At 37.9% G+C, this 12,735-nt stretch overlaps 1 long non-coding RNA gene across 1 annotated transcript; it reads right to left on the bottom strand.

Annotated features, from left to right (window-relative positions):
- Positions 1-377: 377 nt before the first annotated feature.
- On the bottom strand, positions 378-6,186 carry LOC129409442 (uncharacterized). The gene is made up of 3 exons (XR_008632403.1): positions 6,064-6,186; positions 5,837-5,979; positions 378-527 (listed from the first exon to the last, which is right to left on the bottom strand). It is a non-coding gene; the product is annotated as an uncharacterized LOC129409442 (long non-coding RNA).
- Positions 6,187-12,735: the final 6,549 nt, after the last annotated feature.

Here is a 12,735-nt window from a genome sequence, read left to right as displayed (position 1 = left end):
TCACACATGTTTAATGCATAAATCCTGCATATTTAGGTGTTTAGGAGAACAGAAAACACCTTGTTCCACCTTGTGATGTCATGTGGTAATACAGGAAGTGCTCCACTTTGTTTTTAAGTCCTGGAATTGCCAATTGTTTTATGTTTGAGAGACAAGCTCAGCCTAAATATACAAGATTTGTGTGTTAGACATTAATGAATGAAGCAAAACACAACTCCAGGTATGATGAGGAAACAAGATTTTGTGAGTGTTTAACTGGATAATTAGTTGTGTCTTACTTGTTTCATGCTAAAACACTGTCTTGTGTTGCTACTAGTGCCCATATCTAAAATGCACAATTTTTCCTATGAATTTTGCCCTTACCAGAGTTGGCGTAGCTCTGAGCTTGCACTGTGCTGCACCTGTGAGCTGGAGGTAAAACAGCGGACATTTTGGCATCTGCAGTCTCCTCTGTGTCCTTCATGATCTGCGCTGGCACTCTCCTTCTCCACTGTCCCGGGACGATTATTGTGGCCTCACCCCAACTTCTGCAGTGAAGAGGAATAAATCACAACTTTTACTCAAGGGCGTCCTCTATGTTCTACCCTGTTGTTATGTTTTATATTGATACAGCAGTGAGTCTTGTGATACAAAAGATGATGGGGTTTTCAGAGTGTGGTGCTTATACAAATGGGGGTTTGGTTTGATTTGATTTTCTTATTGCTGCTGTTACAAATAGAAGTGTGGCTTCGCTTTACACATTTAACACCCAAACCCTGCAAATTTAGGCTGAGTTCTTCTCTTAATTTTATAATACGGACCTTTGATGTTGCACTATGCACTTTTTCAGGTAGTGGTCCACTCTTTGCTTCTCTCCATGGAGATGTAATTGCTGTGCCTATAATGTTCCACAGTATGGAATAATATATCTTGCATTTATTCAATTACAGATGCCTCTCCACAGATACAAACTGTAACTGAACCTGAGGTCATCACTCCTCGTCTCAATGGCTATAGAGAAGGTCAGTGCTACTGCAATGTGCAATGCAAGTTTGCAACAACCAAAGTCAAATTGTCTTTGCCCTAAAACCTGTCAGACCACTGCTGAGCGAGTCACTTTCAGGTGGCTAAGGGGGCTAAGGGACGTTCAGGTGATTCTAGTAATGTAAAAAAAACACATTTGCAGCTATAATTACTAATGAAAACATGATCAGCCAGTCCCTTCTACATTCTGTTAGAATCCAGAAGGGTCTGGAACCAGAAAAGAGAGCGTGAAAATCCTCCATCCAAACTTGAGATAATCCAATCACAGCCGCTAATTTGTAGCACGTGTTTCTCAAATGTGTAAGACATCTCTCAAAACTTCTCTTAACATACAGAATAAAACATATACCTTCTTTTATCTGAGTCTTTCAGTTGTTGATTCTGCAAAAATCCATGGTGTTTCTCAGTCCCTGAAGTTGCTTTTTCCCCTTTTTTACTTGTAAACCACCATGTTTGTTTTTGATACAAACGGACCATGCTCCTCTCTGATCAGTTAATCTGCCTGTCAATTAAACCCTCTGAAATCAAGGAAATATTTTGACAAAACTTTACAAAGATGAGTGGATCTGGAGCCATATCCTGCTATCCCGTGTGGGTCTCGCTGTTCAGGAAAAATAAAAACATTAAAGAGGCTGTCAGCACAACTGTTCTAAAAAGTGAGTACACATCCTAAAACATGTCTAATATTTACCCTGACTGTTGAGATTTGAACCACGTATATTCAATGGTAGTTCCCAGGATCACAAGTATTTTTAAAAATCTGCATAAATTGGACCAAGCCAGTAGTGAGTGACTGGTTCCTCAAGATTTCTCTGCCATCTCTGCATTATGTACCAGCTGGTCTGAGTTGACTGGGGCCTTTAAATAGTTAATGAACTAAAATGGTATATGTTTCATTATTTAAAGTAAGTCCCCTTTGCTGGACCTACATTGACAAGGTTCTTACACTGCCCCATGAACCTAATGAACTTGTTTTAAGAATGTAACCTTAAAATGCCTTATTGGAATTGTATCATGTTATATTTTGTTATATTATAAAGGAGATGAGTAAAAAATACTGACCACATTGCATTGGCCATGTTATATATATTTTGATTCATTCATAATAAAGTAAGGCTGACAAAAGTCAACCCAAACATAAACGGCCCATGTCCCTGAAGGGCTCATATTATGCCAAACTGACTTGTTTGTTGTTGTTTCATTCACACATGTTTGAGTAATCCTTTATTATTCATCTGTCTACATGTCCAAAACTCAAAATGCTCTGTTCCACCTTGTGATATCATGTAGTGGTAGTTTTCAAGTTCTGTAGAGATTGTCAATTCCAAGTATCCAAATGATTCTAGTGAAACACAGTGGAGCACTTCCAGTATTACTACATGACATCACAAGGTGGAACAGAGTATTTTCTGTTTGAGAGAAGACAAAATGTGCAGGATTTGTGGGTTAAACATGTGTGAAAGAAACAAAAAACAACTCCAGGTATGTTTTTGATGAGGAACCATAATATAGATCAGAAAATAGTGTAATATGGGAAGGAAAAAAGGAAGGGAAAAAATAAATCCTAGTCCCGGGTTGGACATGTTCTGAATATTTTTAGTGCAGTTTGTGATTGCTAAATGAGATGAATGAGTACAAAGAAAGTCCATAAATATTAATGCAGGCAGTGGCAGCAAGGTCAAAAGGATGTCAAGCCCTGGACAGATGCAAAGCAGGAGGAGGTCATTAAAGGGTCGTATGGAGGTCAAAGGGCAGTTCATTTCACCCGTAACCTTTGACTTTGGTTGAAGAATATTTTTGGTTTACGCATTTGATTGAGAGTAGATGTTGGTGGATTTGACTTGTGATCATAAAGGAGTACTCATAGACTGCATAAAGATGTGGACTAAGGGAGTGTGACGTCACCCATAGCGCTCGGCTCCAGTCAAATGAAGCCCACAATGCATCAGCTGTATGTTTCCATGGAGATAACACATTTTATAGTCATACTGTGAATTCTTGGGAAAGGAGTACCGTCTTTATACAGAGTCGGTGGTTGACTTTCCACTAGAAAACTGCACAATGCACTTTTAAGTTACGTACATTTCATAATTACGCATTTAGGATGACCATCAGTAAACGTAAACAAGCTTAAACGGTCAACTTTTCATGATCACATTTTTATTTAAAGCTCCACTACAACACTATTTTCTGATCTGTTATAATGTTCTTCATCAAAGCATACTTCGAGTTGTTTGTTTTGTTTGTTGTCGAGTTGTTGTTTTGTTTCATACACGTTTAACACACAAATCTTGCATATTTGGGCAGTTAGTTCTTCTCTCAAAAAGAAAACACTCCACTGTGTTTTTAAACTCCATACAACTTCACAAGAATCATTTGGATAATTTCAGCCTATTGAAATGCCTATTGAATTAAAGATAAATGGTGTGGCAGACATGAAAACTACATGACATCACAAAGTGGAACAGAGCATTTTGAGATTTGGAGATGTATTAACAAAGGGTTACTCAAACATGTGTGAATGAAACAAAACAGAAACAACATTACAACATGGCTTAAAGATCACAAGGTCCTATAAGTTGTGTCATTCTTTACTATGCACCGATTCAAACAAAAGTAATGTAATATTACTTTAGTATAGTGTAGATGATTTCCAAATGCCCGGGTCATTTCCTGTCTCATGGTGAAGTGTGCTGGACTTCCCCTGCATCAGTGCACTGCTCTGGCCTCAGCTGGACCATTCCCCACAGAACAGAGCTCCATATGGGCAAGAGGACAGAGCCACAAAGCCTTTAAACACACACACAACACACACACTTCATCTAAGTTGCTCAACAACACAATTTTACCATAACTTCCTGACTGATGCTTTTAAAGATCCTATATTACGCAAAATTGACTCTCGTGAGCTTTAAGTCGTGTTATAATGTTGTTACATCCTCAAAAACATACACATTATTATCACACATTATTGAGTAATTCTGCATTATTAATCTGTCTTCATCTGCAAAGATCAAAACGCTCTGCTCCATGCTCATGCTCGTTTCTGTTTGAGAGAAGAATTCAGCCTAAATATGCAGGTTTGTGTGTTAAACATGTGTGAATGAAACAAAAACACAACTGCATGTTTTTGAAGAGGAAACAATATAGCATAAATCAGAAAATACAGTAATATGGGCCTTTACTGTAAATAGGCTCTGTTTTCATTTTATTTGTAATGTCTCAGATATGTTGTCATGTTATGTGTCTGTTGTCTGTTTGGTTTAATGTTTTATGTTGTTGTCTTACTGAATGTTTAATAGATTAATTCATATGCATTGTCTTAATTACTATCTAGAACTGTATCCTGCCTTTCAGATAGATGTGACTGACAGGCAACTTAACCAGTCAGAGAATCTCATGGTCCAAGTAAATATGAATAAATATCGTGGAGGACTGGGAAACAATCAACAAGCAAAGCACCAAACTCTTACATAAAAGAAGTTACATATTTTGTTCTGATTGATACAAGAATATTTAAGGAGACGTCAGAAGTGCAATATATTATTGAAGTAAATATAGATGATAAACGATAATACTGAAACAAAACCATGAAGCTGAATTATCCCCAATATTGTAAAAAAAACAAAAAAACACTGCTGCAAAAAATAAGCTCATAAGTAATTAGTTTGTGTCTTTAATGCGTCATAGAAGTTCATAATTCAACCCTGGACAGTTCAAATCTTATCATACTGCAGAAAAATAACAAGCCTTTTCCAAGTAGTACAAATAAAAAGGACCCACGAGAAATACTGACTCCCAAAAATATTTGTTCCATCTATCATGTATTGAACGATAAGTCAATATAGTAATTATCATGACAGGCCTAGCAGGAGATATTGGCTGGACAGGTAACTCTGCACAAGACAAGCATGGAGTAGAGAAAAAGAAAGAAAGAAAGAAAGAAAGAAAGAGAAAGAGGCACTCCGTCTGTTATGAGTCAGCGGGCAGATTAAGCCAACAGTTCTCAGGATCCAAAGATAAGTCTGTTAGAAGGGGGACTGTGCATTGAAGTACAGTACATGAAGACTGCAGCTTGCTAACCTATTTACATGTCAGGGAGATGGTAATGTCTCCCTCAAGGCATTGTGCTTTCACTGTGAGAGCGTGCGGCGTCTGGGAAAAACATTTGGGTTTTCTTCTTCTTGGCCTGAATTGTGCGCACTCATAATGACTCACTCGAGATTCTCCATGCCCTGTAGCACTTTGTATCACATTATGAGACAATAACATTGGTTTGGCCTTCAAAAAGACACCCCAGGCATAAATAAAACATGTATGTATCATGCAAGCTTTTGTTGTGCTCTATCAATTAGCCATATGCTCCTATATGCATCTTCTTTCCACTCAGATTTTATGTAACTAACCACATTGTATAATCTAGTTTAATACAGGCAGTTTCGCAATGGACAGAACTGGCACAAAGTCATGGTTCATAGTGACCCAATCAGCCTGGATTCTAAACAAAATGGCGATGACAGATCTGCTAATATTATTTAGAGTATTTTGCTTGTGGGTATTTCACAATTAATTTTACACAGTAAATGTAGTCATAATTGAGTATGTGAAAATCAGTACATTTAATATTTTACAAGCAATTTTGTTGTTGTTGCTGAAACACATCAAAAGCACAAAATTCTAAATGTGATGTGATGAACAATATATTTTGTATTTTGAAATAGTAAATTATGATATATTGCATTTAAAGGGCATATATTATGCAAAACTATCAACTACTGAGTACTGACTTATAGACAAGTCAAAATGTTCTTACCTCACCAAACATTTTCATGTCATTCTCATGTATCACACGACTTCCTCATGTAGTCAATAGAGTTCGTTTTGCTGTGGCTTGTATCATCTTGAGACTTAAAGGATGCCTCTAATGCCACCAACATCACCAATGCCACCATCGAACTAAAATAATTAACATAAATTACAATTACAAAAGTATAATATAAAAGACACAAAATAAAGACATGAACAATTACAAAAATATACCTCGCTGGCTGCCCCATACTTTGAAGGAAGAATGACCTTTAAACACATGTTTATTCACTTTAACACTATCTTAACTTTATTTGAACAATTTTAACTAATTGGTTTGGTTTGCCGATTACAGCTTCTCAACCAGGCGTGCGTCTCTAACAAGGGGTCTAGCGGAACCGAACAAAACAACAACAGTTCCTACCTGTTGACTACCAAAATAAAAGAACAACATTTTCTCTTATTCGCATATTACATATTATTCAAGAATCATTTACATAAAAAGGTAAATCAAAATTATGGCAGTAAAAACATGTTTGAGTAACCCTTTATTATTAATCTCCCTACATCTCCAAAACTCAAAATGCTCTTTTCCCCTTTATGATGTCATGAAGCATGTTAAAAAAAAAAAAATCTGTAGTGATTGACAATTCCAAAGCTGAAATTATCTAAATGATTCTAGTGAAGGTGTATGAAGTTTAAAAACACAGTGGTGCACTTCCTGTATTAAATGACATCACAAGGTGGAACAGACTGTTTTCTGTTTGAGAGAATAAACATTGTGTGTTAAACATGGGTATTTAATTAAACAAAACACAACTCCAGGCATGTTTTTGACAAGTAAACAGCATTTTAATAGATCAGAAAATAGCGTAATATGGACCCTTTAAACTACAGGAGGAATGAAAATGTTATAATGTCTACTGTCCATGACGGACCAATCGCTCCAATAACCCATATTCCTTTATTCCTTTATTTTTTCATTGGCAATAAATATATAGGCATGTATAAGGCAGGAGGCCAACACATAATAGACTTTAATGGTATTTAATGGGCAACTTGGGACAACAATACAGGCGTTACCAAAGCTCGGTCATTAAGTTCACCATTGTTCTCTGAGGTTCATTATAGGGGAAAATGAGCAGCCTCAACACTGCACTTTACGAGATAAGCTTGGCTGGCCCTTCCTCTGTACAACCATCATAAATACAGTTATTCATCAATCCTAATTCACCCATCCACTGACTGGTCACTGCATTCGAGGCCATAAATGAAGATATAGACTTTAATCTCCGAAGCCAAGTGGACTCAAAACACGCTAGGTTATAACTCAAAGTGCTCTGTTTGCATATTTCTATTCAAAACGCCTTTAACTGAGCATACATTTCTCTTCATACAAAAGTTGGCGACGAGTGTGGTTGTAACTGGAGCACTGGCTGTACGGAGCTAACCCAGCATGTAAAACGCAGGGATGAATACAATGAACTTTTATAGGCTCTGGCAAGTTCTTGGAGACACAAATATAAGGGTTTTAAAAGCAGACCTCAGCGACTTTTCCTGTTCTTGCTGTGGATTGTGCTAGGATCACAGCTGCTGGTAATTTGAACAGAGGCAGTGGGTCTGAAGTATGAATGGACTACAGTGGTGTGTGGTGGGCACTGAGGTTACACATGGAGACACCACTAATGAAGTAATGATACGATGCACCGCTAATTGTTACTGCTAAAGCTTAAGGCCCATCCATAAAGCAGACAACGTAAAAGTGAAATCTGCATGGAAAGGAAAATGTTCACTGTAAACAATTACGTAATGTTATTATGTTAATGTTCAAATACTACCAGTTGGCAGAGTGGCTTTCAGTTCACTCCTGCCAACCAGAAGATTACTAGTTTGTATCTTGCATATTGTTTTTACTGTTTATTGTATGGACAAAACACACTGCTCACATCGGCTACTTTATTTTAAAGATACACTATTTTTCTGGTAAGGGATCTGCCACCTACTTGTCTAGATGGAAATATTATTGTTTTGACAAACATTTTACACATGGCATTATATTTGACTGATCTAGCATTTCTTAAATTAAAACTACAGACAACATACATAATACAAAATATCTGGATCACATGCAAAACGTGATCTATAAATATGACCAGTAACCAAATCTGGTGAAGTCATCTGTCTCCATGGAGATATATACATTTAATGCCATAGCGTGGAAATTTATAGAAAAAGGAATTCCATCTTGAGAACAAGCAAGTGGCGGTCCCTCCACCTAAAAAGTTACATAGTGCATCTTAAAATATAGCTGTGGTAAAAAGATGGAGAAATACTGGTTGACCCACTTAAATTGGATTTATGCTTAAAACATTTTTTAATAGTTTTATTGACCACAAAGATATTAGGGTGTTTTTCATTTATTACTATTATTACTATTATGCATATTATGTATTCATTGCTGATTGCAGGGCCAAGTTACACTGAAAAAAAAGGTTGCTGGATTTGCGTAAAAAAGTTATGGACAGTGGTTGCACGCAATAAAATTATGTTTAGGCTTTGAAACTTTTTTCGAACCCCTCTACACATATTTTTCTCGGAACATGAACATCACTTTTTCATGTTGATGAAATTTGAACAAATCATGCTGAATATGCATATTTATCTTATGGTACCTTATCATGAAATGTATAAGTATGTATAATGTAATTTAATTGATCTAATTCTGTAAAAGAATACAAAAACAGTCTTTAGTTTTCCACAGTTCTGTATTGTCTTAAACAGAATCAAACACAAAGAGAGCACAGGGACAGAGATACACAGTTTGGAGCTGGACAGTGTGAAGATTTATTCCAGTGAAGACGCTCTGGTCTCTGCCTGTGGACACACGAATAACACATGATGATCACATGATGATGATCTACTCTGTTGTACATGTTTAAATACACTTATAGCAATTATTATTACAATAATGGACCAGAACAGAAGAACAAGAACATTAGAACTGTATCTGCAGAAACAAAACTCACCACGTGCTGCTTTTCTTCCTCTAAACACAGTAACAGGGAGGGCATCTGGTATAAAGTCTCCTAGTGCCACATCACCTTGTACAAGTACGATAACAGTTTCAATAGGAAGTTCATTTTGAAAAATTTTAAAATAATTTTAGTTGGTTTACTTACTTTGTTCATCTGTGCTCTGTGTTTTGTTGGTTCTCAAACATCTTCCTTTTTTCTGAAACATCAACTATAACATTCATGAACTTCCCCACAGCTCCAGCAGAGCTCTGGACGTCACTCTTTGTAGACGACTCTGGAAACACATTCAAATCTTAGTACAACTGTCACCCTCTTGTAGATGGACAGTCAAAAACAATTTGTTTCAAGCTGTCCTTACATTAACTCTAATTTCAAATAAAACACCACAAACATGTTTTAACAATGACGACATTCTAGGCCAGAGAAACATATAAAATCTTTAAAAAGTCTCACCTCCAGATCAGCTCTGATAATCCTCCTGCTCCACACTGTGTCCTCTGCTCCTGGAACTGTCCTGTGTCCTGTTACATTTGAATTTTCCCTCCAAAAGTTTTGGGGAGGAGAATTCCAGAGGGAGGAGCCTCACCAGAAATTATAATAAAGTCATGTTTCCTCAACCTGATTAAAACATGCAGGTCTCACATCGGCCACAATCAAGCGATGTTTGTAAGATTTAAACATGCTTGACAGAGAAACGTAAAAAAGTGATGTTATTGTTGTCAAATTTGTTTTTGCAATTTGAGCAACCCCTCTCGGACTGTTTTTTCAGTGTAGGTTCATTGTACAAAATAAATGCAGTTTATGGAATGCACGGTTTATTGCATGGTTCGTCAGATCAAGTTAATATTAGTGCCTGCAGCCTCCTAACCAAACCCCTCCAGATGAATAAATATACATATATAAGTTACTGCATATTAACAACACAGTATGATGCTTTACAGATAATGCCATGATTATTCATAAGCCCATTGGTCAATGTCATATCTTGGGGACAAAATGACAAAATGATGACGTCAGCTGATGCATTTTCAATTTGGAGGTCATACGAGTCACTGCTAATAGAGTTGTGTCATAATTACTAGCTTTAATCAAGATTAATTGTAGCATTCACTTAGCATATAAATCAAATATGACAGCACTGCATAGGGAGGAGCAGGGCAACTGTGCTACATACATGTACAGCGATGTGAAGGCGGGTGGTTCCAGACTACAAGCTTTTTGACAGTGTGCATTAGCTAACATTGGACTTGAACCCCTGCAGTCTTGTTTACCTTTAGACCACACCAGACGGTAGACAGTCTGACAGCAAGAATGTAAGAGATACAGCGGTGCTAACATGGAGGACACCCACCCAGGGAAACTCCAGTCAAACAACAGTCTGGACGCATGGAACACTTTGTAACTGTCTTTAATATTTAAAGCTAGAGATATCCCAAAAGAAAACTGTGATAAAAAAATGAAATGAAAAATAGAAAAATAGAGGGTTATATAAGAACATGATAAAGTACAATATATTATATATCTGAGCACCGCAACCAGGTTTGGTCACGGTAGGATAGAGCTGTGCAATCAGGTTTGCTTATTTCAATGATCCATGAGAAACAGATGAGTTTATTGGTCTTCAATCATTTAGGAAAAAAGGAGAAAAAAATGTCAGGGGACTTCAGCCGATTTCTGCAGAATCATTGAGTAAAACACTAAACTGTTAATCTGAGGTGAGAGAAACTTAATTTTGTTTGTAAATGACAGGTGACCGATGAGCTCCTTCACATGCTTCACTGAATACAATGAATCTGATTGCTCACTCTTTGGTTGGACTTAAGATGCATAGTAGAGCATGGGGACCAGACTGATATCCCTCTGTATAAAAACACTGAAATATCATTCTGGATTTGCCTCCGATTGCCTCTCTTAATCAGAATATATATAAGTGTAGCATTAGCAGGCTGTTTTAGCAGTTTTCTATCTGATTTCACTTTAGATTTCACTTATCAGCAGGTATAGGTCTCGTACCATTTTCTGGGGCATAAATTAGAGTATTAATGATACACCAGGGGGTATAAAAGCCCCAAAATGCATTATCAATAAAAAAGAATAAAACATACTTATAAACACACTTATTTTAAAAAATATATATATTTTGAGATAAATAACATGTGTTTAATTTCAAGCTGTAACTTTCTCCTATTGTCAGTTAGGTCATAGCTACCACACATGCATTCACATTGCTGAATGTGTTTTCTGTGCTCTTTAACCTCATTTCATGCATCTTGTCATGTGAAATGAGACTTATGGGCAATATAAAATGATTTCCCTTGCTTATAAGTTTGTACAGTCTGTCCATGATCAAACCTATGGAACACTCTCCAGCTGGCTTGTGTCCTGCAGTAATCAGCGCAGGAATCTGTTTGGTTACCACTGTGCAATTACATGGTTTCAGAGCACGGCTTCACATTTTCTACAGATCTGACATATGAGGGGAAGAGGTCTGATGATGAAAAGTTGCTGTGTGAAGACTGAGAAAAATAAGAAAAATAATTAAGTTTACTTACTCAAACTTCTTTCTGTTGTGAAGTTTTACAAGTGCTCGTATTAGGTGAAATTGACTTGTTTGAGCTTTTAATCATATTAACCATCTTATATAATTTTAACCATTGGTTAGAAAATTCGCAGGTGAGTTATCAGTCGGTCTCAATAAAATTCCTCAGGAGGGGGAGCAGAGCTGGAGTGTGGAGAGCTGCTGACCTCGACTGGGGATATTGTTGGACGGTGGAAAGAATATTTTGAGGATCTCCTAAATGTTACCATCATGTGTTCTGAGGAGGAAACAGAGGCTGAGTACTTGGAGGGAGATTCATCACTGGTGCCAAAGCTTCAGGGGTGGATGAGATTCATCCTGAGTATCTTAAGTCTCTGGATGTTGTGGGGCTGTCTTGGCTGACATGCCTTTGAACAGCTCATGTTGGTCAGGGACAGTGTCCAGAGTCCAGAGCCTCCTCAATAAGGTCTATTCCAGCATACTGGAAGGGAGAATCCAACTGATAGTTGAGCCTCAGTTTCAGGAGGAGCAGTGTGGTTTTCCTCATGGTTGTGAAACACTGGACCAGCTCTACACTCTCCATCGGGTGCTCGAGGGCTCATGGGAGTCTGCCCAACCAGTACACATGTGCTTTGTGGATCTGGAGAATGCATTCAAACTTTTCCTGTGGGGGGTGTGCCAGTTGTATGGGCTCTAGTCTCTGGATGACTGTAGCAAGAGTTGTGCTGTGTTTGCATGGCCAGCAGTAAGTCAGGCTTGTTCTTAATGCATGTTGGACTCCACCAGGACTGCCCTTTGTCACTGGTTCTGTTTATTGTTTTTATGGACAGATCATTTTTATGGCTCATGTCGGGGGACAGTTTCTAGGAGCGGTCAGGGGCTGGATGGAATCTGGTTTAGGGACCACAGGATTTCATCTCTGCTATTTGCAGATGAGGTTGTCCTGATGGCTACATCGAACCTGGACCTGCAACATGCACTGAGGTGGCTGGGATGCAAATCAGCCTCTAAAAAGCTGAAGCTATGGTTTTTGACCAGAAAAATGTGGCTTGCCCTCTCCGGGTGGGTGGTGGGTCCCTGCCTCAAGTATCTCGGGGTCTTTTATATATATGAGGGAAAGATGAAGCATGAGCTTGACAGGCAGATTGGACAGGCAGTGATGCAGAAGTTGCGCCAATCTATCGGACTGTTGTGGTGAAGAAAGAGCTGAGTCGAAAAGCAAAGCTTTTTTATTGTATGTTCCTACTCTCACCTGTGGTCATGAGCTTAGGGTAATGACCAAAAGGACAAGATCAGAGGGTGAAGGAAGTGTCTAGTGTCAGTGAAGTCTGG

The sequence above is a fragment of the Boleophthalmus pectinirostris genome, unplaced genomic scaffold, assembly GCF_026225935.1.
Source record: "Boleophthalmus pectinirostris isolate CB_2022bp ecotype Guang Dong unplaced genomic scaffold, ASM2622593v1 HiC_scaffold_2, whole genome shotgun sequence".
Lineage (NCBI taxonomy): Eukaryota > Metazoa > Chordata > Actinopteri > Gobiiformes > Gobiidae > Boleophthalmus > Boleophthalmus pectinirostris.
The sequence above is the reverse complement of the archived record's forward strand: the minus strand, read 5'-3'. Positions and strand labels throughout refer to the sequence as shown.